The sequence below is a fragment of the Symphodus melops genome (genome assembly GCF_947650265.1).
Source record: "Symphodus melops genome assembly, chromosome: 4".
Taxonomy (NCBI): domain Eukaryota; kingdom Metazoa; phylum Chordata; class Actinopteri; order Labriformes; family Labridae; genus Symphodus; species Symphodus melops.
In genome coordinates, this window is record NC_136694.1 from 21,380,355 (window position 1) to 21,393,039 (window position 12,685).

Consider the following 12,685-nt stretch of genomic DNA (forward strand, 5'->3'; position numbering starts at 1 on the left):
TTACTACTTGTGTGTAAGAGTGGGAACAGTATAACAACAAAGCAAAGCTGATTTAAAGATACTTCACAAATATACCTGTGAACTGTATATGAATGCATGTAAATGTGTATTTAAAGGAATGACATGGATCATTCAGATTATCTAACAGAAATGAAGTGATGCATGGACTGTTAGATCTGTTAGAAGCGTTGAGAGTGTGATGACATCTGGCAACCACTGAAAGAAATGGGAACGACAAACCTATGTACTTTTATTAAACAGCCAGAAAATTAAACTCTGTCCATGTGGATGTAAAAAAAAAATTATGTGAACCACCAATTTCTTTTAGGCCACAGCATAGCTAACATGGTTGTAAGTCTGGCCTTGACTCAGGAGGAATCTCACCACTATTGCCTACCTTAATTGTAGGAAGTGTTTCAGGTTTCTGAGCTGGTGTCATGTACATGGAGGCCACATATTGTAAGAAGCATGCCCAGTCTCCTGGAACTGAGGTGAAACCAACATGGGGAAGAAACAGAGCAAACAGTTGAATGTCCACTGGAGTGCGGACTTAACCACCATTGAGCCCCAAAATGAACAACTTAGCAGTAAAATAAATGTTCAGGACAAAAGTAGGAGAGGCAGTGTTCAGGCTTAGAGGTTGAAGGCTCACCTGTTTACAGCTGCTTTTCATTGAACAATTTAAATGTGGTTTTAAACTTTAACTGTGCACTGTAACTTTTACGTTTACAATTAAACACTTTTTATATTTCTATTTTATTTATTTCAATTTATTTCATTTGAATGATTTTGGTTTTGCTTATATTTTCTTTTTTAATGTTTCTTTTTTTTCCTCTGTCATGATGCATTTCATGTTTCGTGTGAAGCACTTTGAATTGCCTTGTTGTTGAAATGTGCTATATAAAATGAACAAGCCTTACATGCATTTACAAAAAGGTGCTCATAAGGGGAGGCTGCTTTTTAGATGACTTGGATTTTTCACATTTTGTCAGGGTTAAAGTTTAACACAATTACAGATGGGCCATGTTCACTGAATGTAGTGACACTGGTTGTGTGCTGGGTGTAAACACAGCTTGTTCAAGTTCAAAAAATACTCCTGTTATAGCTTGTTTTTTTTTTTTATGTATTTGTGTGTATTTGCAGAATGCGTGTTGGTTTTATTGCTGTCTTTAAATTTAAAAGCATGCGTTTGTGCTATTGTGCAAAAAGAACATCAATTCAAAGATCATTAGTCTCTTGATGAATCATTGTGTGTGTTAAATACTCGTTGATGTTGTTATGTCACAGACCTTCTGACAGTTACCATAATTATCTCCTCCCCCGCTGCCTCCTAAGGGTCCTATAAACCCCATTAGCCCCTCTAGCCGGGCACATCATTTGGATTTTGTAGGGGCCCCCTGCTTCACCAAAGCAGCTACATCCAGGATTTGACACAGCTTTAAATATTCAAATATGATGATTTCATTGTAAAGTGCCCTCCATGCATGAAAGCTGTGAATATAAGACTTATTATAAGAAGTTTGTTTTTGCTATATTTATTGTTGAATTTTAAACACAACACATCTGAGATTGTATGTCTTCATATTCTAACGATTGTTATCCATGGCATAATTGAGCAAGCTTTTTTCCCCTTCTGTGTCTCTTTGAAAAGCCAGCTCAGTTCCTTATTCAGCAACCTGTTCAGTCTGTGATTGACTTTTCCTCCAGCGCCCCTGCAGCAGATGAAGGAACAGAGCTTAAACCTGTTACTGTCAGCTTCTCACCTGGATCATAAGAGCTCCTGCTCGGAGCATGCAAACCAATATCCATCCATTCTGTGCTCAGCCGCCCAGGATTCACAGCAGTAGCTTTTCACAAAGAGCAGGGCTGAGTGCGCTCTGTGTTATCTTATTGAGTTACCTGTAGCTAAGCTCTGAGCGAGCACACACAATGGTTACCAGTTAATGACAGCGCAGGGCCTAACCCCTTGTCCCCGGCCTTTCCCTGAGCCTCATTTCCGCGCGGCGGCTGCCATTTCACAGCTGTTAGCCACAGACTCTCTTTGTCATGATTAGGGACAAATTAATAGATGCCTCCTGGTAATCAGCTTTCATTAGGGCTGTCAAACCGTCAGTGGTGTTCACTTGGTGCACTGGACAGGGGATGATCACCTCCTGGTTGGGAGACACTGCAGCTGGCTGTGTGCGGCTGTGGTGCTGCCTCTCAGCCGCTGTATTTGTGTGCCGCTTGGTGTGGCTAAAGTGTGGGTAACCAGTGCATTAGCACGCTCCTTCGTGGCACAAGTGCTTGTAGTTGGTGCATTAACAGTGCTCCGTGTGGAGCTGCAAGATGGAGGTCATCGTGGGAATGACATAAAGAGTAGTCTTTCTGCTGGGTGTAATTGGCCCCAGCATGCTGAAAATGGACTGTGAAATGTAAGGGGGGGTCAAATAATTGATTTTCCCCCGAATGCAGAATCCAGGGCAGGGCTGTTTAGTGAGTAATTTACAAGAGCAGTTCAGCTCAGACTGACTGGCATATCTGTTGAAAGTTCCCAGGGGCACACGGAGAGATAACACACACCTGAGACCCCGGAGCAGATGGACAGAAGTCACTGTGAGTACTCAGAGGGCAGAGAGGATCCACATCAAACCTTCCTCCACACACCCATGTATGCAGAGGCTGTACAGGTGCACATGGACACACAGACTCTCTAAGGATGATGGACACAGGCCTTTGTATGTAGAAATAGACTCTCTCCTCTCACTCTGTCCATCTCTCTTTCTCCCTCTCTGTCTCTCCTCCTCCTCCTCTCTTCCTCTCTCTCTGCAGCATTTCTGGATTTGATGAAATAAACTCATCAGACTTCCAGCAAGTTTTGGCATTGTGCGAGAGAGCTGAAGTCATTTCAGTATGTAGATTTCAGACTTAAACCCATAACTGTTGCGTGGTCCATGACCACCCCCACCTGCTGGATAGAGAAGGCTGGGGTGTGCATGATGGGATAGGGATGTCTGTAAGACAGGATATAGCCAGGCCTTCTGAATGTGGAGTGATTTTTTTTCCCTCCACCACAGCCTAAGGGAATTAAGACAATAGCCTTATGTCAGATAACATAATCTAGTGCAGAATAGCACTTTATTGGCTGTGCCAAAATCAGGCTCAAATACATGTGTAATCTAATTGAGAAGAACCAGCTGCTTAGCCATTTGCATGTGTAAAATTGGTTTCATTTCAGATTTGGAAAAATTCTTGTTAAGTTAAAACGATGAGTGACGATTGTCAAGATCCATTATCTCTGTTTTTTCAGATTTATGGTAAACCCAATGATTAGCTATTGTCTTATTGTAACAGGGAGTCATTGCTGTCAGAAAATGTACATGAGCCACCTTGAGCTTTATGTATTGTGCTCATGACAACGAGACATTTGTATGCCGAACACTCAGTGCTCTTCAATTTTCTTAAGCATCTTGGTAAATTGCACCAAACAATTTTCAAGATCAATTCCAGCGTTGAAAAACAATGCACACAAATCCCAATCTTCAACCCATATTGTGTTGGAGAGGGCCCCCGTGTTTGCATGAAGGTAATTACAGTGGGATTTGATGTTGTGCTGTGCCCAGAATTCTTCAGCTTTAGATCAGGCTCGGGGTGCTCCACCCCATTAATACTCCATATGGGGAACCCAGCTGTGATCAGAATTGGAAGAGCGGGAGGGGAAATCGATTTCATTTGCAGGATTATTGATGTAACCGAGATGCCGTTTGTATGAAACATAAAGTCTCATTTCAGAGGTTATGGATGAAACTGGATTGAGTGGCTGCCTGTTTGTTTTATTCAATGAAACATTACAGAAACAGAGAAGTCAATAAAAACACTGCTGTATACAGTCCTCACCCGCATTGCACCATATTCAAGCTTTGGAATGACTTTTTTATATCTACCTTTCTATACTGACTCAAACTATTGCATACAACATAGAAGGGGACCAATTGTGCAGAAAAGGTAAGACACAATAACGGTTATTTACAGCATGGCAGGAGGTTAAAAAAAAGAAGATCTGGGTTCAAATGACTTAAATGTTGGCAATAAAGTCTGACCTTACATTCGTCACCTCTAACCCCTCTTCCAAACTTCCCTGTCCACCTGTTCCCTACATTTTTAGGAGGCTCTATAAGTCAGGCCGATGTACTCACAAGGTGATCGTGTGTGTATTAAAAACAGTATGAGACTCTTCCCAGGGTTAGGATAGCTGAACAGCTGGATTTCTCAAGCAAATCCATCCCTCTTTTCTTCTATTTGTCCATCTTTTTCTTCTTCCGTGCCCCGTTAAAACTATTTTAGTTCCCACATGTGAAGGGGCTGCATTGTGGAGCAATGGCAGACCAGATGTTTGATTTTTAAGTTTACGGAGCTCCAGTGATGACACAAGACAAGATAAAGCCTTTTATAAAATATTTCCTCATACTTCTGATTTAAAAAAAGAAAGACATTGTCCTTCAATATAACAATTTAACCATGAAATTGTGAAGTTGTCTTATCAAAGATAGTTTTAACAACTGCTCCCGGTACTTAGATTCAGTGATGTCTTCTGTGCTTGTCGGGAGCAGATGTTTGGCTTGTTCTTGTGTCAGTGATGGGCAGAGTAAAAGCTGGCTTACACATATCACCATATTGTTAAAACTGAAGAAGGAAGTTATGTCATCGGGCCAGCTGGCTCTAATATGTGCAGCAGCATTGTGTGAAAAACATAGAGCAAGGGTGGAGCCAAAAAAAACAACAACCCTAATTTGACTCTGAGCTGCCCGACAATTTTATTTATTTATTTGCTTTAGGTTTGGAGACAGAGTCAAACTTCCAGCAGAGTTGCACAAGTTTTTATAAGAATGATTTTAAATTTACACACAATAATTTGGAACATATCCCAAAGATCAAAACTTTTGCTATACCCTTAGAAAAATCAAGATGAGGATCTCAAACTGGTCCAGTTTAATGTTTTTAAAGATCATTGTCTCCTTTCTTTTTTGTAACTGGACTTTTAAAAAAAAATCTTTTAAACGATTGTAATCAAGGGCAACGTCACTGATTTTGTGACAGTTAAATAAAGACATAAAGAAAGAACTAATTGAGGCCAGGCTTGGTTTGCTTGTCAATCCTCCCTGTGCAGTTTTGTTTTGAGTGACAATAATTACAGCCGAGAAATGGCCTTGTTGTTCATGATAAAGGAAATTGCAGAATTCCATCATAGAGCATTTGTATTTTCACAGAGAGAAAGCTGAGACAAGTGGAGAGAAGAAAAAAAAAAACCGACCATGCCATTTTTGAGCGGCATGTCTGCGAGGGGGCCAGTGTTTTGATATGTGCCTGTGTGGAGCAAGGAGGGAAAGTAGGGCCCCTGTCTGAGAGAAAGGGCTGAAGCTCTGTTATGGAGCTTAAGTCTCCATCTATCCTAATAAAAAACACTTAAGCCAAGCAGCCCCCCTCCTGCTCCGCCTGTGTCTGATCCTGGGAGCTACCTGCAGGCCCTCCACAGAGCACATTTAATAATGGTCTCCACCGCGAGCGATGGGCAGCCCGTACAACTACAACGCCTTGGGCGACAGCAGCAAAGTATTCTGGGAAGGTTGTGGTACTGGCATAAAGGGTGAGCTTAGAGACCCTGCAGTGTCTGTTTTTACAGTGCTGTTGTGTTTTAAATAATTATATCTTTTGGCCATTTTCCCAAACTACTGAATTGAACCACACTTTAACTGACACATTTATGTTTATGTTGCTTCTCTTTGCTCTATTTCATGCTGGGTTTTTTTCCGAGAGGACATTCTCTAAAGGCTTTTGTTGAAACAGTTTTAAGTGTTTTTCCTCTGCTGCCGTAATCCCCATTTCTGTTCCTGACGTAAATACACGGGAACGCCATGAAAGACTTGTGCTTTTCGATGGTGTTGAATCCGAATAAAAAGTGGCATTTTTTATTTGTTTTTCACTCGGTGTTTGATTCTTGGTAATGCAGACAATCAACAGGGTAGAGGAGTTAAGTGCATTATAAATTACTGAGGGGAGCCACCTCGCTCTTGGAGCTCATCCTGATGCTGCTGCTGCCACTTTGGGTTATGTGAGGAGTAAAGTACTTTAGCGGAGAGCGTGGAGCTGCTCCACAGTGCTCCTTTGCATATCAAATAAACAGCAGGGCATGATGGCGGTGCCAACCAGGATAGCTCAGTTATACACACATATATGTTTATAAAGGTGCCATTGAAATCTATTGAATATCTCCTGTGATACAGATCATGGAGACACATTGTCTGAGGTAGAGGCCTGCGTGTGTGCGTGAGTCCTGTGGAGATGTTGCAATGACGAGCTTTACCTTCATGATGTGACACTTCAGATTTGAAGCCTCACAGGTAAATATGTTAATTAAAATTAACCCACTCAAAGGGAACAAAACGAGGCTTTTTACACATTCATACTTAAAACTAACACTGCACCTGATCATTCATACTGGTTTTATGTTTTTGAATTGCATTGTGTTGATAAAAAGATGTGTTTGAATAGCGCCTGCTTTCACATAGAGGGGAAAAAAAGAGAGAAAAAGATCAGGATTTTCATGCCAAAAGCTCATGTTTATAGTCCCCTTTTCTGTGTGCTCAATCCGTAAGGTGACGATCCATGACTTTTATTTTCACAACAAAGCGTCCCAGGGTCCAGCAAACAAACTGTTGTATGGGTGTACCATTGATTTCACATTCACACGTCCAGACTTAAAGGGACTATGGGATTGCCGGTGAATCCCAAATCTGTGTGCTACTCACAGACTGTCAAGTTGACATCCACTCTCTTCTGTAAACTGGCAAGATTATTCACTCAACAGGATCTCTCTCCCTTTCATCCTGCGAACTACAGGCCAATCCGGCCGCTGACAGCCAAGTGATAGCATACAGATGGAAATGAAGGCGAGCGAGGGAAATGGTGCTGTTTGTCAAACACTGGAGGAAGCTTCTGGGGTTCAGGGAGTAGAAGACGGCTGCAGACAAACCGGGTCCTCTGACTCTGACTTTGCTCGCTGTGAGGTTTCAGCACCTGAAATCTTATCCTCAACACAGTTAACTCAATATGATCTGATTACTGCGAGATATATATGTTGAAGAGCCATCAAAGTGACACAAAAACATCCCCCTTTTTACCACACGCTTGCTACAGAAAACCCCAAAGCTTCCGTTTTCTTCCGTTTAGCACATACAGATGTCAAACCTCTCCACAAGCAATGATAAATCGTAACGCGACCATGCCAGTAGTTTCTGGCCTAAAGGGCCTGCTGATGTATGCACAAGAATTTAATTTCTCCCTCGCACGCCCTCCATTTGCTGTGTTATAAACAACACACTCTGAGCAGAAGAGAAACACAACTACTGGGAGATCTCACATGCAGAGGATATGTCATTCATGTCCGTTATTTGTGGAGGTAAATTGCGTACAGCTACTACATTGATAACAATCATATAACAACTGAACTGGTCTCAAAAACTGATATGAGCAATATGTGCTGTGAAATGTATTTCCTTCTCCTTGGGCAACAGATGATATCCCAGTAGTCCACATCATGATACAAAGAATGCACTGGGCCTGTTCAATCATAACTCCTGCTCTGAGATTCTCATTGTTGCTCCCTGGATTCACAATTCTCAGACGCTGGAATGAAACCAATTTGAGCTCCTTTCAAGATAATGCAAATAAATATCAGCCCTGATTTACTCTGTTTTTCTTTTATTACTTTCCTCTCTTCACCACCTTATCAGCACACAGAGCACTTCTCTCTTTCTTAGGGGTCGAATGAAAGGTCTCTCTTTTCTCGAGAATCAAGGCAGAGGAGAAGCCTGGTCCAGGACTGATTCATGTCGCACATACTGCTGGGATGTTATGCATGGATAATTGATTGTCCAAGCAGCATGGCTACTGTTGGATCTTGATGGTGCTGCCGAAATGTCACCTTACTGATGTTACAGCGGCGCCGATATTAAAAAGGCCGGTCTCAAAGGCTTCCAAGCAGAGCACACTGCTCTCCCACTGTGTCTGGGAGAGACAGCGCTGTTTGTCAGGCTTCTATTTCAGAGAGACACATCTCGCACTGGCAACCTTATCTGCACAGGACAGTGCACCCACTTCCACAAGTGCATTGAACATTTCCAATCAGAGGGATATATCACTCTTGCCTTTAAAACTCATATCAAAAGTACGGGAATGGTGAAGGGGAAAAAACAGACATAATCGAGATTGCGTAGGATTTTTTTTTTCGAGGTAGTTTGTCTCCTCCAAAAGCCTGAAAAATTACAACTCCAAGCTGCAAATATCCCCATCATACGACAATAAAGGAGCCATCATTTCTTGTAGGGATGTTTTCATACCAATTTGAGGAAGTTTTAAGGGAAATGTGTTCGGAAGCGTCTCAGACATTGAGTCAGATAATGCAGTATGCATTGATATAAAAAGTAGGAGATTAAGTGAGTAGAATCCGGTTAATTTCAGAGTTGGGATTGTGTACCGATCGCTGCGACGGGAGTGGTAAACTGTGTTAATCTATAAAGGCTTCAGGTAAAAATAGACTACACCTGCATGCCTTTTTGCCTTCATAATACATTGCAGAAGGAGGAGACTATTGAGCATTTGTGTCGGTTACCAAGGAACCGCAAATGGATATTTCACCACAGTTTTTTGGTAAATTGTTGCCTGAACAACTTATTGTTGCATGAATCCAGAGACAAATGACAACATGTTGCGTGTCAATAAATCTGCTACAATGCAGTATGATGAGTAGGCCTACTTGACATGTATTTTTTTGGGTCTAAAATTATGTACTGTTATCTCTCTAATCACTTCGAAACATTTACAAATTCTGCTCAAATAATGTGAGGATGTATTGTATTTCCAGCACTTACTGTTAAAAGGAAAAGCTCTTTCCTTTATGCGCCTGTCTCTCTGACATACTGAAACCATTCACAACGCAGGGCTTCCCCCATAATCAAGTGTGAATGAACATGTAAACTTAGCCAAGTATTAACAGAACTTGGCCTTTCTTCTGCACACAGCAGTTCATGCTGCATGCGTGAATCCTGGCCGGCGTGACAGAGGTAAAAGGCAAACAGCTTGAGGAGTGAAGAGGACCTCAAACAGTCAGGCGGGGAACAGACCATACCGCTTGGCAGAGGGCTGAAACTAAAAAGGAGGAAAAAAGAAGCATTAATATCCACCATATGTGTGCATATTCCGGGGGTTTGCGGCGTAAATTTCATTACCCAACGCGCAAAATGGAACGTTTCAAAGACGTGTGTAACGTGGCCTGAGACAGCTACCGTGTGAAAAAGCGCGCTGTTATGTGAGAGAGCAATGGCCTGATCTGTCACGCTGGGGGTTTTTTTAAAGGAAAAATAGGGGTTAGCAGCTGTTTGGTTCACCTGTCCTGTCCTGAACACGGCTCTCCATCAAACCAGAGGCTACTGTCCTCCCAGGCCTGCACACACCGGCATGCTCCTGCACTGTAATCTCACATGTCACAGTCCTATCTAATGTGACATCATTTACAAGACCACAGCCCCTCTGTTTATCACACTTGTACAATTATATGGTGTTCCATTGGTATAAACACACTATAGAGGGGGATATATCCATAAACATACTGTAAGGCCTTTAGCCTGTGAATACTCTTTTAAAACATGTCTTCCACTGGACATGAGTGGGATAAGTCCACACAAGGCGGTGAACATACTGTCGCCTTCTTTAGCCCATCAGGTTTAACTACATGAGTATGGCTTTATTGACTGTAATTTTCAAGCGCCCGCTTGTCAAAGAGATGAAACTTTTTGCCTGAGTTCAGTGTGGGAAAGTCTTTAGAGAAAAATATGCACAGCTCGGGTATGCGATTGAATTCAATTTAACTGTTTGCACATATGTTCTCTTGTTTTAAGGTAGAAAAGTTACTACAGCACTGCTTAAGCTGTGGATTATCTGTCTGCGTCCTCTGCCTCTTTAGCATCAACATGAAAATTCACCCACTCAGAGTCTATCACACTTCAACAGAGCTCCCTGAGAGAGAGCGGACCTTAGGGAAGTCTGAGCAATGGTGTGTGTCTCTGTGTGTGTCTGTGTGTGTGTGTGTGTGTGTGTGTGTGTGTGGGGGGGGGGGGGGGTTCGACAGAGGAGCCGAGTAGGGCTGCGGTGGAGCCCATGGGCATGGCCCTCTAACTCTCTGGCAACCACTTTGTTAGGCACACAACACTAATCCTCCTTGTGTCTTTATTGCCCTCTGTGTGGAAGAGCAGACCAGGGCTTGGGGAAGGGGGGGGGGGGGTAAGCATGGCTGCAGGGCCAGTATCATCATCAGCCTTACTGTTTTGAAGATAGTCCACACTGTAAAGCATTAACGCATCTAATAGCTACACAGACTGATACTCATGGAAAGAGAGAGGGAGAATACAAGAAAAGGAGAGTCACTTTTGCCCCCCTCTCCCAGAAAAAAAAAACAACAAAAAAAACATTGGGGGCATAATTTGTGGATAGGCAGATTATTGCAACCAGAAATGACCGGGAGGCAATTCTGGTTTATGTTGTTACACATACTCAATAATCTAAACAACACATTAGTGTGCTGCCTTAATTTGTAATACTGCCTCTGTGGCTGAAAACAATTTGTCATGCGTTGAATTTGTTGGAGAATCATTCTGGATAATTCTAAAGGCATTTAACACAAATGGTTTAATGCATGTTGAGACACATGCAAACATGTCTTTGTTCCGCTAAACTATTAGTTAGTATGTGCTAAACATATGAAAACCGACTGATAATTTGACAAAAGGGACAACTAATTGTCTGGGTTTTTTTTACTACAACAAAGCAAACTTTTCTTTTTATCATTGTCTTTCTTTGTATACACAAATGATTGTGTGTGTGTGTGTGTGTGTGGGGGGGGGGGGGGGGGGGGGGGGGATACTCTCACACAGTTGCCCTTGTTTTTTGAACTCCCCAACTCAGAGTTGAACTCACTCAGCTGGCGCCATCTTGTGTCTGCATGGGTCCTGACTGCAGACACAGGTGCACAAAATTCAATGTCACCTTTTCCCCCAGATCTCAGCTGTCACCTGATCGCCTGGCAGCATAAGGTAATAGCATCAAGATGCAATCAAGATTACATGCTTGTCACTCATTCTGTGCACTCAGTGGCTTACAATGTGTGAAACAGACACACAAGATAAAGCCTGTGCACAGATGGAGAGATAAAATGCTTCTAAATATTCATCAGTTTTCTCTCTGCAGCAATGTAAGCCATGCATGCTGCCATCACTGGGAAGAGCAAAATGAGTTGAAATGCTGCAATGCAAAGAATAAATGAAGTAACAACATCTGTAAATTTTAATCTCTCCCCTCCAAAGCAAATTGTCTGAAACCTCTTTGAAATGTGTGGCTCTCTTCCTTGCTGGGGATCTGAAACAGGGTCTGCAGCTGTATATCTCAACTGAACAGAGCGTCTGCTTGTAAGCTACATCCATATTAGCAGTCTATTTCCGCATGTTTACACCGCTCAGTATTCCTTGCAATAGTAACAGGATTACTTTGTGACAAACGGTAATTTGTGGAATTCCCTCATTTTCAGTTTAAGGATTTTCTTTTCCCTCAGTCCCCTGTCTTATAAGAAAATGGCTTCTGTATTATTTTCTCCCTTGAGGTCTGGTTTCAGAAACCCTTCAGGTTTTGGAGCAGACCTCTGTGAAGGGCCAGATAAAACAGAGCAAAGCATGCTGATGCAAACACAAGGGAGCAGAGGAGACATAATAAATTGCTAGGGAATTTTCTGACGTTTTTGATCCAAGGCCAAGACAATCCCACACACTTTACTTTATAGGACGACAATTTCCCGTCATTTAACACTTATTGACCCCACCATCTTCACAATCATTTTTATTGTAATCAAATACATATTTTAACAGTAAAATACTTTCCCACGTGTACTGCAGTGTTGTTTTTTAAAGACAGCCACAGTTTAAAAAAGAGTAAAAAAAGACTTAAACAATGATTAGTGATAGCCAGACCGAGTAGTTTACTTTCAGCTCATGATACAAGCAAAGTATTTAAGCAGATCTTTCAGACAGTAAAGTTTTTATTCTCGTCCTAATTATCCTACCTGTTTGGCATCACCATGTCTCAACCTTCGGGATGCAATATATATATAAACTTTTTTACAGGCTCTAAGCTCAATAGGCAGACATACAACATATAAAAACAAACAAAAGCAATAGTACCTGGCTAGAGTTAAAAATCGGTAAATGACAATTGAAATACAGAACATTGAAAATAGTTTGTGATTCATCTTCCTAAACAGCACAGGATGCTATCTGTCTTTGATTTCTCTTGTACTGGGTACTCACGTCTTCTACATCTGAAGGATAGCTGAATAAAGGCAAGTAAGCATGGCGCCCGCAGCTCTGCCAGTGTAACCCACACAGACAGTAGGCCCATGCAGTGGGAAGCCAGTGTTATTACTGAACTTTTTAGTACTTTTTTTATGACAATCCACATGAGATTGCTCTCTGCTATAGATAAACTAGTGGAGAGTCTTTCTCTTTCTAGCTATCTTGTGTAGGCCTACATGTCCGAGGTAGTTTCTCCACACCTTGTTCTAAAGGTAACAGAGAGAAATGTAAGAAAACATCACAACAACATGAAG